The sequence below is a fragment of the Mobula hypostoma genome, chromosome 3 (genome assembly GCF_963921235.1).
Source record: "Mobula hypostoma chromosome 3, sMobHyp1.1, whole genome shotgun sequence".
NCBI classification, from domain to species: Eukaryota; Metazoa; Chordata; class Chondrichthyes; order Myliobatiformes; family Myliobatidae; genus Mobula; species Mobula hypostoma.
In genome coordinates, this window is record NC_086099.1 from 88,812,250 (window position 1) to 88,825,786 (window position 13,537).

At 41.5% G+C, this 13,537-nt stretch overlaps 1 protein-coding gene across 6 annotated transcripts in view; it reads right to left on the reverse strand.

The window, feature by feature from the left end:
* Positions 1 to 13,537, reverse strand: part of LOC134343462 (complement C1q tumor necrosis factor-related protein 7) — an 88,059-nt gene that overhangs the window by 30,240 nt on the left and 44,282 nt on the right. For 4 of the 6 annotated variants that reach the window (XM_063042177.1, XM_063042178.1, XM_063042181.1 and 1 more), the window contains 2 exons: positions 11,540 to 11,662; positions 10,137 to 10,229 (listed from right to left, as the gene is read on the reverse strand). The gene's annotated coding sequence lies outside the window, so the exon portion shown is untranslated. Of the gene's footprint in view, positions 1 to 7,405; positions 7,516 to 10,136; positions 10,230 to 11,539; positions 11,663 to 13,537 lie in introns of those variants that run through there. The other 2 variants (XM_063042179.1, XM_063042180.1) reach the window with 2 other exon arrangements.

Below are 13,537 nucleotides of genomic sequence, written 5' to 3' on the forward strand. Positions count from 1 at the left end.
ATAGAGGCTCCTCTTCAAGTAAATGCCATCACTCATTTTAACTCCACTTTCCCTTCCCAGTCCAATGTGTCAGTATTTGTTCCATCTGCCGCAAAAAGCAGACATTCCTGCTGGTCATCCGTTTCATTTCCACTTCCCATTCCCTGAGTGCATAAAGCTGTAGCCTGACATCGCAGCTGTAGTACTCAGTGCCCAGACTAATGAAAACAAACGTGACAAATGACCATTCACCTGAGTCCCCACATTCAGTGAGCTCTGTACTCGTAATGGAAATTCATTGATACCTTTACTCCTTAGCTGTTGGCCAGCCCCCTGGCTTGTGAATCTCTCGGCTTTACGGAAAGAGAAAAATGACAAAGAGATGGTTGATAAAGTGAGTAGTACACACCTATACCAAGTGGCCAAGTGGTTAAGGCGTAGGACTAGTGATCTGAAGGCCACGAGTTCGAGCCTCAGCTGAGGCAGCGTGTTGTGTCCTTGAGCAAGGCCCTTAACCACACATTGCTCCTGTGTGTTTATACCCCAGCGGCGGTGGTTGGTGCAGTATGGACAGGACAGGGCAGGATGTGCCACTTGCAACTTGAAAAAGGAATGTGAGAACATGAGTATGACATTATCACTTGTGGTCTTTTCTCTGCTGATTGGTATGTGCTCCGCAATGGTTGCTGCATTACCCTGGCATTCCTCTTGCAAACATGCCTGTCAGCATCAGAGAAAACTTTCAACGAACCCGTCACGATTGATTTGGTAGCTAATTGTGTACGCAACAACATATGGCTGCGTGATTCTGAATAGTGAGAGGTATGTAGTGGTAAGCTGGTATTCCTGAATGTCAGCACAGATATATGTAATGAAATAGATTTGGCTGCCTTTAGAGGGAAATGTGCTTATATCATTAATGTTATTGCGGCACACATGCAGGTGCTTTAATAACTAACTGTACAGAGCACAGTTTCAGATTAATGATGGGGGTGTTCTACTCCACCCACTCTAAGCCCTAAGAGCAATTGGGATTGTCAGCGTGTGAATGTGTCTGAGGATGTATTGTGCAGAAACTGTGGGTAACAGTATGGCCTGTGGAATATGTAATTTGAGCACACGTGTGGCATCACTGAACTTTTTCCAGCTCAATGTCCAGGTACTTGGGAGAAAATTTGTTTTATTTAGCTTACCACTGCAACTTCCGAGTGCACGCAGAGAGCTTGCAGGCTCCCAACAGGTAAAGGATCCCTCTCTCTTCACTAACCCATCAACCTGGGGCACCTGTGCCGTCAGAAAGTCGAACAGCTCACCCTTACCTCTGATTTGCTTTGGCTTTCAGCAAGCTGCAAGAATACTGGAGCAATTTCCAGCTACAAAACAGCCTTTTAAGGGGGTACAGGCTAGTTTTAATGAGCCAGCTGGAACTGGTGCTAAATAGTCCTGTATTTGCTAAGGCAATCACTTAAATCAGGGTATCAAGCAGGCAGCATGAATTCCATGCAAGGCCTGCACAGGATCAAATAGTCACAGGGTAATTACACACTCTGGTCCCAACACAACTTTTCTCACAGTATCCATGTGTATTTTGGTGTTTCTTTCAACAGAAATCAACTCCAATATCCTTGTGGAATCTGCTCACCATTTATTTTTTGTAAAGTTGCTGAATTAGTTGCAGTGTGTTAATTAACTCCAATTGCCTGAAGAGAAACAGATCTGGCTGGTTGGCACAATGCCGAACATTTTAAACTCTTCTGAACTTGCTCAGTAATACTGCCAGTAACCATCAAGTTAATCCTGGAGCTGGATATGGAATAAGAGCACTTACAGAGATGTCAGAATCACGGTTGTATATTACAGCTATCACTGGGGCTGATTGTTCATAAACTGGTTTCTGCTTATACGCAGCTGTTCATTGGCCACATAAATGTTCATTTCTAGCATGTAAATTCCAAAGGTTAAGCATCAAGATGTTGGAGAGTGCATGATGTTCAATTCAAAGGAGAAAATTATTGTCTTGCCAAATTAATTGCTGCATGAGGAGTAAATGTGAATTATTGTTTCTAAGCTTCCAAAGAAACATTCAGCCCATTTCTCAAATTAAAACTCAAAAAGAAAAAAATATGCAAAACAACGCTTCCAATATAAAAAATATATTTTGTACGTTGAAACATTTTCTCGAATGTGTAAATACCTCTTTAGTTAATATATTAGGTGAAATGATGGGCATCATATATTACTGGATTTTCACGTGTTGCAGTTTATCACAGCAGAAGACACATATGGCTATTTGGCATACTGGTGATGATTTTCCAGAATCTTTCATTTGAGAGGGGCTGGAATCTGACAGGAGTACAATTAAAAGCTAATTATTTTCTGTCTAACTGAACTCAAACCACTCGGTTCTGCCTACTGGTTTTCAGGAGTGGAGGAAAATCTGAAAAGGTGTATGGAAGATCAGGGATGAAGAAAACACTATAGAATGGGAAGAGAAGCTGCTTGTGAAGTTTGCTCAAATACACAGAATAATGGCCTTTAGCAGAAGAAATAGATCTTACCAGAGCGTGGCAATGTACTCAGCTTGGACTAAGCCAGCAACAGAAGAAAGAATATGCACTTAAAAAATGTGTTCTGTAACCCCAAACTTCCTAAACACCCACCAGTCCCGCCACAGGGTCATAGACCTGAAATTCTTTCCACAAATCTGTTGAGTTTTTCTGGTATTTTCTGTTTTTGCCCCTGATAACGTAACATTTTTGTTCTGCGGACACCTTTTACAGAAAGACTCTTGTACTGAACTATGTCTGGAATCGAACTATAAACTGCAGAGGCACCAGTTAGAAATGGCTTTGAAGCTTTTTCCTAGCTATGGCAGTCAAACAGCACCTGGGTAATTGTATACTATTCCTTTTTCTGCGCCCAAGCTGAATTCCACTTAAACCTCCTTTATGACATTTCAGACAGCTGAACATGACAATTTCTGAAAATAAATGTCACTTTTGGTCTCTAATTCTGCGCTTCTTCTTCTCCCTTCACACACAAAGAAAAGTAGGATATAAATAAGTGAACAAATACCATGAATATTTGAGTCAGCCCACTGAGCGTGCCCTGCTGTTTTGATTGCAATCTCAACTCTCCATTTGTGCTTATTCTGGTAACCCTCGCCACCTTGCTTGTCAAATGTGTATCTACTTCTAACTTTCACACAAGTTTACCATCTTCGTCAATGAGTTGAAGTGTGCAGGAGGAATTTCCGCTCCTTCCTTTAAGGAAAATATTTTTCTTCAGTTGCCTGCTGGTGCTCATCAGAGAGACTGTCTAGCATCTTAATGGGAAATGCAGCAAGGATGAACTCTCCTGCCAATGACCGGCAGAGCAGGAGTACATAAATCTTTGCTCTGAACTCTTATGGCTTCTTTAAACTATGTTCTGCTTTCAATGTTCACTTACTGTTAGAGCTTTTGAACAGGACACTTTTGGGATAATTTCTTTGCCAAGATCCCACCAGCACGCCTATCACCATTTGCTTCATAAATCTTTTGAGGTGTTCAACTGAAGTTAGCAAATGCTAACCTTCTCAAAGATCAATCTAACCCTTCCCTCCTACATAGCCCTCCATTTTGCTTTCAATCATTTTGCGTATCTATGCGTTTCTTAAATGTCCCGTGTGTATCTGCATTTCGTGCACCTACCACTTTCTGTGTAATAAAATAAAACTTACTTCTAACATTCCCCACCCAAACTTCATGGGAGTCACAGGAGACTGGAAGTGCATACAACAGATCTCTTGCTTGGGTGTCCCTTGTTCTGGCTGAGGAATAGGAGGAGGAAATGATAGCAGGCAGAGCAGCAATAGTGGCTGTAGGAGAGATGCACTGGTGAAATGAGAAGGTGAAGTAGGGTGCTTTACCTACTATGGGCATTATGGAGAAATATACTCATAATTCTGCCAAGGGGAAGATATCTTTTTTCTTCTAAATGAAGTTAATTAAAGTTAGCCAGCCAAGCTTTGAAAGAGATGTAAGCTTTTGACACCTAATAACATCACTACTATGAAAACATAATCGCATTGCTGTTCTAAATGATGGCGAGATTTCCATTTCCCATGTGCCCTCTGGGTTTCTGGGCTATGTTGGAATGGGTCAGGGTCCATCCGCCATTTTGTCAACCAGTTCATGAAGGTATCTGCAAGTGAATTAAGTTCCTTTTATGCCAGGCTTAATGTTGGGCTTGCAGAATACTGACCGATTAGTGACCATGGGCAAATTAAATTTGTGCCAGTGGCCTCAAAGTGTCAGCATCTACCTCCATGACATTGCAGTCTGAAAGCCTCAATCATGCCTTTGTTGCCTTAATACTTGACTACTCCGATTTATTCCCTTAGTCAGCTCTCACTAAAATTAGTATGGTCCTTAGCATGTGGTCCAAAGCCTAACCAACATATATTTATCATATCTGTGTTTATAGATCTACACTGATCCCCAGTCAAGAAATGAGTGGATTTTAAAATCCTTATCCTTGTTTTCAAATTCATTATTACTTCTATAATTTTTGCCGGTGCTCTGCACCCAGAGCTCTCTGTGCTCCTCTGAAAGTCGGTCACTTGGACAGCTCCAGCTTCTGTTTCTCCATCACTGGTAGCAGATCCTCTCCTCATTTTCCTAAACATGGAAAACTCCTAGGCTAATTATAACTAGAGCCAACATATCTGTGTGTGACTGAGTTTTTATATGTCTGAAACTTTAAATCAGCAACACAGTTCTTTCTTCAGACTTCACAAACTGCCACAAGGCCTGGAAATGCAGTGGATTCCAGTTAATTGGGGCAGCTGCTTATTTGTGTAACTCTTGAAGAACAAAAGCTAACTAAGAAAATAGCCAGGCCACTACTTGAGACACTATGTGCAAAATTAGGCCAGGGACTGTTGTGGAACAGTTTCTAACTAATGTCAGTTATACACACTTGTGTGGCTGTTAAGACACTACACTGCACCTAGAGTGAACAGTTTTTAAATAGCATCAGTTCCATGTGTTTATGTTCCAGAAACACTAATCACTCACTGATAGTTGACAAGAAATAAGCAGTAAGACAATTCTGAACTGTTTTGCTCACTGTGATTTCAAGCATTCAGGCTTGCAGATGCCATATATGGCTGGAAGTGAAAGTGATATAAGGTCACTACTTCAACAAGTTACAAACTACAAAGAATTTGAAGATGTTGACAATCATCTTGAATGTTACAATGAAAATAAAAATTAAGAGGATGCAGTCATCAAAAGCATTGCATGAAGGCAGCCCATTATCTACACTACAAATTTCAAAGTTCAAAGTACATGAATTATCAAAGTATTTATACAATATACAACCTTGAGATTAATCTTCTTGCCAACAGCCACAGAATAAAGAAACACCATAGAAGCAACACACATCAAAGTTGCTGGTGAACGCAGCAGGCTAGGCAGCATCTCTAGGAAGAGGTACAGTCGACGTTTCAGGCCGAGACCCTTCATCAGGACTAACTGAAGGAAGAGTGAGTAAGAGATTTGAAAGTGGGAGGGGGAGGGGGAGATCCAAAATGATCGGAGAATCGTTTAACAAATAACGCACACAAAACATTAAATATCGAGCCATAGGGTCCCCAAAAGTGAGTCCAGAATCAGAATCAGGGGCTGAGGCTGTCACCACTGCCAAGAGCTGCTGAGGCTAGTAAAGCCAATCCAGGAGCCGATTGCTGCTGCCACAGCCTCCATGTTGGTCAGTTCAGCGCTGCATCGTTACCTGCAGACTACAGCCGCAGATCCAGTTCTGCGCTGAAGCACCTTGATCAAATCGTGCAAATAGTAAATTGTGTTCAGTGGTGAGGACAATAAACATCAAACCGTAGCCAAAGGTGACTCCACAGCCACGTGCCGCTGAGGCGATCGAACCTGCAAAATGGGACCCAAGACTCCTGCACCTTCTGCTGGCAGCAGTGAGAGGGAGACTAATCAAACGCAGGCAGACAGCACAGAACACCTATTGATTTTCCCCTCTCGTCATCAGCTATCTCAATCGTGCTCGACACTATATTCAGCGCGGCGTAATGGAGTTGGCCACAGGTTCATATTCCACCATTAGGGATTGACCCCCCAGCAACGGCTATAGCTGCGCTCCACGCCGAATACTCCGGGAGATCGCAGATGCGCCATTATGGTCAATCAAAAGAACATGGCAGCACACACTGGATGAATTCATCATTCAGTAACTGTCAGGAACTAATACACAGTTTATGGTACTATAGCAGTATTGGTAGTGTTCTAATTTGTTCTGTATTTTATATAAATATATAATTTGTTACTCAGTTAAATGGTACTTTGTCTTTGTTATACTTTTTTAACTATTTCCATGAAACTTCAGCTTATTAGGGCAACTGCTTAATTGGGCCAAAATGTACCGGTTCTGATATGTCCGTGGGTAGTGGGTAGGTAGTGGCTCCATATGTCACTACTACAGGGTGTGACGACCCTGCCTTACATGAGTCCTGGGCTCAGCTGGCTCCGGCTGACAGTACCCGCTATGGGCCCCTATCCAGGGTTATAGATCACACTGCCTTGTGGGTATCTTCGGGAGAAGAGAAGGCTAAGTAGTAAACCCTACACAAATCCGGAGGTAGTTGGATGACGTATCACGTCACCTCCCGGCAGCTCCTGCAGCCAAGCTGATGCCAAATGTACTGCTTCGCGTTCCTTTGGTCCACATCCGTGAGGCCAAGAGGGGGATCTTGATGTCTGGGCAGCCCAGAGTCTCCGTATTCATCGCCCAGGTCTGCGCCCCGGACGGGTGCATCCATTAACTACTTAGACAGACGGAGCCATGATGATGATGATGATATGTCCGAATTAACCAGAATCCACTCTATTAAATATTGCTTTAGTCCAATAAATACTCCAATTTATTTGGCAACTAGCTCACAAGTAACAGATGATTCTCTTAAACAGCAGAATTGAAAGTAGGGGAGACCATTCCTGCGGCCAAATGATTTATTCTCTGTAGACATGTCATTTATTATATCATTGAGCTCTAACGTGGCTGGACAAGAGATCAAGCAGCTTTGCATGCTGATTGATTTCCTGATCTGCCTATTTTACATATTCTCAGCATGCAGACGTGTCACAAAATGGTGGCTCCATTGATTTGAGCTGCAATATATACATTCAATGTCAGATATTGAAACTAAACCCATACCCTAACCAGCCAAACAGCAGATGCCAGAGTCAAGTTTTGCAGCAGAAGTTTTATATTTTCAAACTTGGTAGGAAACTTCATTTAGCAGAAATTTTGCCTGATGACCTATTCATTACTGGCAGCCAAAGTTAAAGAAACTCTGCCCTTTGAAAAATAATACTATCATTATGATGACAGAAAGGAGGAAATTTGAATAATTCACCTGATATAGTTTCGACATTCCACTTAATGCTTAAAAAATTTGAAAGATGCTGGAAACTTCAAAGTTAACGGCAGCAGAAATTTCAGTTTACCCATTTTAATGCCTAGGGGATACACAAAGTGTATGCCTTGTGCCTGAACTGTGAGGTCCAAGGTTCTCTGATATTGTCCCTCAGACTTTATTTGAACAGCTCCTGCAAGGCTAAAATCTGTCAATCATTGAGTGGGACTTGGAAACATAGCAATTCAAATATAAAGTAAGTGATAAAACCAGAAGATATTAGCAACACTGAGCAAATCAGGCAACATCTATGGAGAAAAAAAGGCAGAGAAAGCATTTCAGGTTAATGATCTTGCATCAGAACTGGAGAAGTCTCTCAGCTGTCTCTAATGCTGTGTGTTGCCGCAAGCAAGCTTTTCATTGCAACTGGGTATACAGCTAGTTGCGCATCTGACAATAAGTTTGAGTTTGACTTCAGATTTGAGTAAGAAAGTAAGTGAATGTGTTTTAAATTGCAGAAAGGTGAGGAAAGCAGAGAACAGCCAAAATATCCGTGACAGGTGTAGACCAGACTTGTCCAGCTGAAAAAAAATTGCTTTCTGTGGAATCTAATTAATAGTTGCTGATTTGTCTGGAGGACAGAGGGAAATGAACAAAGGTAGTTAACGGTGAATGTGAGTTGCTGATCTTTGAGGTAATTTTTGAGTATCATTGCAACAGTGTAGGAGGTCAAAGACAGAGGTTAGACCTACTTGACATGCTCAGCATTTATTATTTTTACTTTAAACTTTCAGCATCTGTGGTGTTTTGATTTAAATGGAAGAAGTTGGGACAATGGGTGCATTCCTCCATTTTCTGCATCCACATTCAACATATAAATTTAGAAATAATTTTCGTTTGTTTCAAATCACCACATCTGGTTTCATTGAATGCATCTGGTGCTATCTTGCAGTGGAGTGCATGGTTCACATTTGACCACTTATGCGGTAATGGAGTGGATCTAATTCTTGTTTCAAGTGTTACGAGGGGAGGAGAAGATGGTGGCGCGATGCAGTGCGCGCGGCCGCTCCGAATTGAGATCGTATTTGTTAAATAGGGGCCATGCACAATCCTGATTTGATGGAGACGGACGTGAGAAGCACGGAGGAACATCTGGAGAAACTTCTGAAATGCCTGCTTCGCTGCTGCTGCTACTGTGCGATGGAGAATCTCCGGAGGTGAAGGCCCCAAATCCTTGGCTTTGCCTATTGCCTGTTGCCGGGGCCGGGGTTGAAGCGCTCGGCAGAGATGGTGCTCGGTGCTCGGTATCAGAGGGCTGGTTGGAGGCTCGAAGTTCAGACGGATTCAAAGTCGGACTGTGGTTGAGTGCTTCTAGGATGCTGCATCGGCAAGTTTACGACGCTGGAAGCTCATGGCAAGGAGAGTTTCTCCTTTCAACCGTCTGCGTGAAATAATGGGACTTTCAAAAGCTTTGAGACTTTTTTTACCATGCCTATGGTCTGCTCTTTATCAAGTTACGGTATTGCTTTGCACTGTTGTAACTATATGTTATAATTATGTGGGTTTTGTCAGTTTTTTTTAGTCTTGGTTTGTCTTGTGTTTCTGTGATATCATTCTGGAGGAACAAATTGTATCATTTCTTAATGCATGCATTACTAAATGACAATAAAAGTGGACTGCGTGTCCTCATAATCTAATAATCTAAAATCCTCTTGTTTCCTTTACACATGTGGCAAGCAGTAAATTCTGGACAATTATATGTGTATCTTTACTCTGTCAACTCTGGCTAGGTCATTTAGCACATAAAATAGATCATGTAATCATGCACAATGACGTCAGAAAAAAATTAAACTAGCATTGCTGGAAATCTACAGTTATCAACCTGATGTTAAGTACCATAATTTAAATCAGTCTTTTAGTGACTTAATAACTTAAAACACAAGCATAAAAACAAAACATATTTTGGAACGCTAACTGTGTCAAAGCCTTGAAAGTTTGAGAAGGAGTGTAAAATCTTACTTCTGACTTAATTCCTATTCAGACAGCTTTTTATTTAACTTTGTTAACTAGCCTAATACTAATTTAAAAGTGATACTTAATGGGACATTACCATCCACTACAGGCCACCACATGAACGCACGAGCTTGAAATGATTCAATTACCTTAGCTGAAGAGTTTGTGCACCCTGACCTCTTTCCAAAGCCTTCTCCGTCATCAAAGCCAGTCTTCAGGATGAGCATAGAGGTTACAGCATCATGCTATTGATTTTTATATGGAAAGGAACTGACAATGGGTTTTGGCATGTATGTGTGTGTGTGTGTTCGTCCATCGTCAACGTCGATGAGGACCTCGACACCATTATTGATGGTGTCAAGACTAGCGCGTGACTTGGATTTAAGTGAGGGAGAGTTGCGCAGCGTCAGCCTCACTCTCTCTTCCCAATTCCCATCTGGATCCAGTGGCAAGACAGAGTCGAGACATGTATATAGGTACAGCAAACGGCTACGTGACCCAACAACATCTTGGCCGCAGTTTTGAAGGGTTGTGTCCCAGAGACAGAGAGCCCATCGCTCAACTTGTTCCCACATAGTGTTAACACTCAGAACATTGAAAATCGCCTTTTAAACCCCACCTATAAAAAGCAAGACAATCTAACTTGGCCATCTACAGCTCCTCCCCAATCTGCCAGTCATTAGCAAGGTGTCAGAGGGTTCACACAGTAGTTACTCACCAATAAGCTGCTGACTGATGTTTAGTTTGGGTATCACCGGGACTAGGTAGCTCCAGACCTGTCACAGCCTTAGTCAAAATATGGGCATAATATCTGAAAATGAGAAGTGCAGCGAGAGTAACTCAACTTAACATTGAATTGAAATTGAGTTATTTAAGCTTTTTATTTAACTTTTTATTGTTAATTATTTTAATTAAAATATAAGCAGTGGCATTTGATTGATTGGTTAAAAAAGTATATGGGATGCTGTTTTTTATTGGTGTTCATAGACCAAAAGATATACTGAAACTGCACAGCACCAACTACACCACAACATGGTTCCTGAATGCACCTCGGATGTGGTGGAAATGTTAAAACTAGTGTATGATGGTGTACTTGACCAGTCTGGAGCAGCTGGACTTAAGACTGCTGATGCAAGTCAATAAAAATCTTGGATGATAAGCGCAGTGCCAGGAACTAAAATAAACAGGATATTAAGCGCCTGCCCCAGGAGGGAGGATGCGTCTGGAAGTAAATTGTGAGTCCTGATAACAGAGAATAAAGAGGACTGTTAGACCCATGCTGAGAGACAGTTGACATATCTTTTCAACAATTGATCGTGTATTGACTGTGGGATGCTAAACAAAGTTATGTGAAAGTTGTTTGTCTTGCTGGATAAATATGAACTCAGTATAACCTAAAATTCAGATCTCTGGTGGTGGTGGAGACTGCTGCAGAGTCTCCATTATACCATGTTAATAAACTCTTAAAACGAAACTTGGAGTCACTCTTGTGTTCTTAGTTAGTGTTTCCACAACATTGGATCACCACATTAGGAAAGGTGTGATTGCACTGGAGAGGGTACAGAGGGGATTTATGAAGATATTAAAGGGATGGATTATTATAGCTAGGAAGAGCAACTGTATAAGTCTGCATTGTTTTCCTTAGAACAGACTGAAGGTAGATTTGTCCAGAAGATTATGAGGGACAATCTTAAAGTAAATAAGACTTCTGTTAGCAAAGCACTGAAAAACCGAAGTGGGGTAATAGTGGTGCTGCATAGTTTTTTTAAATATTGAGGGTTGGATTAGAGAGGAGGCTAAGGAAGATTTTTTTTCACCTAGAAGGAGATGGTAATCTGGACTCAGTGTCTGAAATGGCATTAGATGCACTTAGAAAATCCTTGGATGTGCATTTGGACCTTGACCTGAGGAGATGTGGACCTCGTGTAGGAAGGCACAATTGGCTCGTTTGAGATCAGCTTGGACATAATTGGCCAAATAGCCTACTGTGAGTGTGGCACCAAGAGCCCAAGTAAAACTGAAGTGGATGAGAATTAAAGGGAAAAATCTCATAGAGTTGGAGACACAAGCTACCATAGAGGAAGATGATTCTGCTTGTTCAAAGTTGATCACCTTACTCACCAGACATGGCTGCATCAGTCACTCAGGGCAGTGTCCTGGACCCAACCATCTTCAACGGCACTGGTTAAGAATGTTCACGGATGATCATACAATTGTTTGTTTCCATTCGCAGTTCCTCAGTACCTATTTGCATGTAACAACACCTGAATATCATTCAATCTTGGATGAATGTTTGGCAAGGAAAATTGCTTCTGCACGTGTCAGGCAATAAAAATCTCCAAGAAAAAATCTAAGTGGTTTACTTGACACCTCATCATCAACATTCCAAGCAAAAAGATAACTGGACAACAACATAAATACTGTGGCCACAAAAGCTGATGTGAATCTAGGGTAACAGGCACCAGGACTATAGCTGTATAATTATCTATAAATTATAAAACAATAATATGGCAGAGAGTCATTGACAGTACCTTCCAGTCCTGTGAATTCTACTATCCAGAAGGATGAGGGTTAGCAGGTTCAGATGGTAATGCAGTGATTAAGCTTTTGAATCAATTAACCAGAGGCATGAACTAACAATCCAAAGGTCAAAAGTTCAAAGTTCAACATGCAAAGTCCAGAGGCAGGAGAACCACTGCCACCATGGATGCTAATTCCATTTAATTAAATGTATAATCTGGAATTAAAAATAAAAAAAATTGTTTCTAGTAGACCATCAGCTACAAGATTATTGTATAGAAAAGCACCAGAGGGGAGTGGGAAGGGAGAATCCAATAGATATTCTCAATATTGAATCCAAACCCCATGAACTCTTATGACATTGGGTCAAACAAGAGCACGGACACCTCCTCACTATCTGATTATCACCCACAGTGTCCATGGGTAGACAAATACATGCTCTTCCTTATTCAACAAGAAGCATAGAAGTAGTAAGGACACAGATGAGGGAGTTCAAGGTCCATTGCTAAGAGTGGTTTGGCAGCTCTGTGCATCAGGTTATGAAAGACAAAGCTGTTGGGTTGGGCATGGGAGGATATAGCAAATAACAAGAGGGATAAACCTTTTTGAATTTACCAATTCACCAGTGGCAAATGCACTTGTCTATAGCAATGCTGTTAGAATAGATCTGTGGAGGAAATGCCTCGATTCACACAAATGACACTCTTTATTGTGTCGTGTGGGACTATGAATGCTAAACAGGATAGACTCAGAACAGACCTGGCATCTCTAAATGGAGTGTCTGTGTGACATTAAAGACATCAGCAGTCACTGAACTGTACACTACTGCAACCCATAACTTTATGGCCCAGCGTGACTTACATTCTAATACTATGAAGTTAAAGGATTTAGCTCTGGTTCAATGAAGAATGCAGTGAAGTATGCCTGGAATGTCTACAAATGGGATACCAGCTTGGTGAACACAGGACTACATGAGAGAAAAACAGCAAAACAAAACAACATGCAACAAAGCTAAGCAATGTCACAATCAATGTATCGGGTCAAACTCTGCAGCTGTACCACATCTAATTGTGAAAGATGGACAACTGAATACTTAACAGTAGGAGGCTCCAAGATTATTCCCAGCCCACCAGTGCAGAAACTACTCAAATCGAGACATATATATCTGAATGTTTCACAAGATTACAGGTATTTGTGGGCTGCAACAGTGGTTTACAGGTCTTGGCTGGAATTTGATGTGTGTGGAAAAATTGGTTAAATTTACTCCGTGTAGGTTTTTAATTTTTGACCAACTTCAGATCTACGTTAGCTATACTCTTAAATAACAAATGCTTGTCACTATAGACACGTAATTCCTGGCATTCTTATGGAATGCTGTCGCAGGAAAGCATCATCCATCATCCAGGACCCCCACCCCCACCGCCTACATCATGCTCTCTTCTTGGTGTTGCCATCAAGAAGAAGGTACAGAAACCTCAGGACTCACACCACCAGATTTAGGAGCTATTATTAACCCTCAACCATCAGGTTCTTGAAGCAGAGGGGATAGCTTCACTCAACTTCACTCTGCTGGCTCAATTTCAACAACTTTCCATCTCA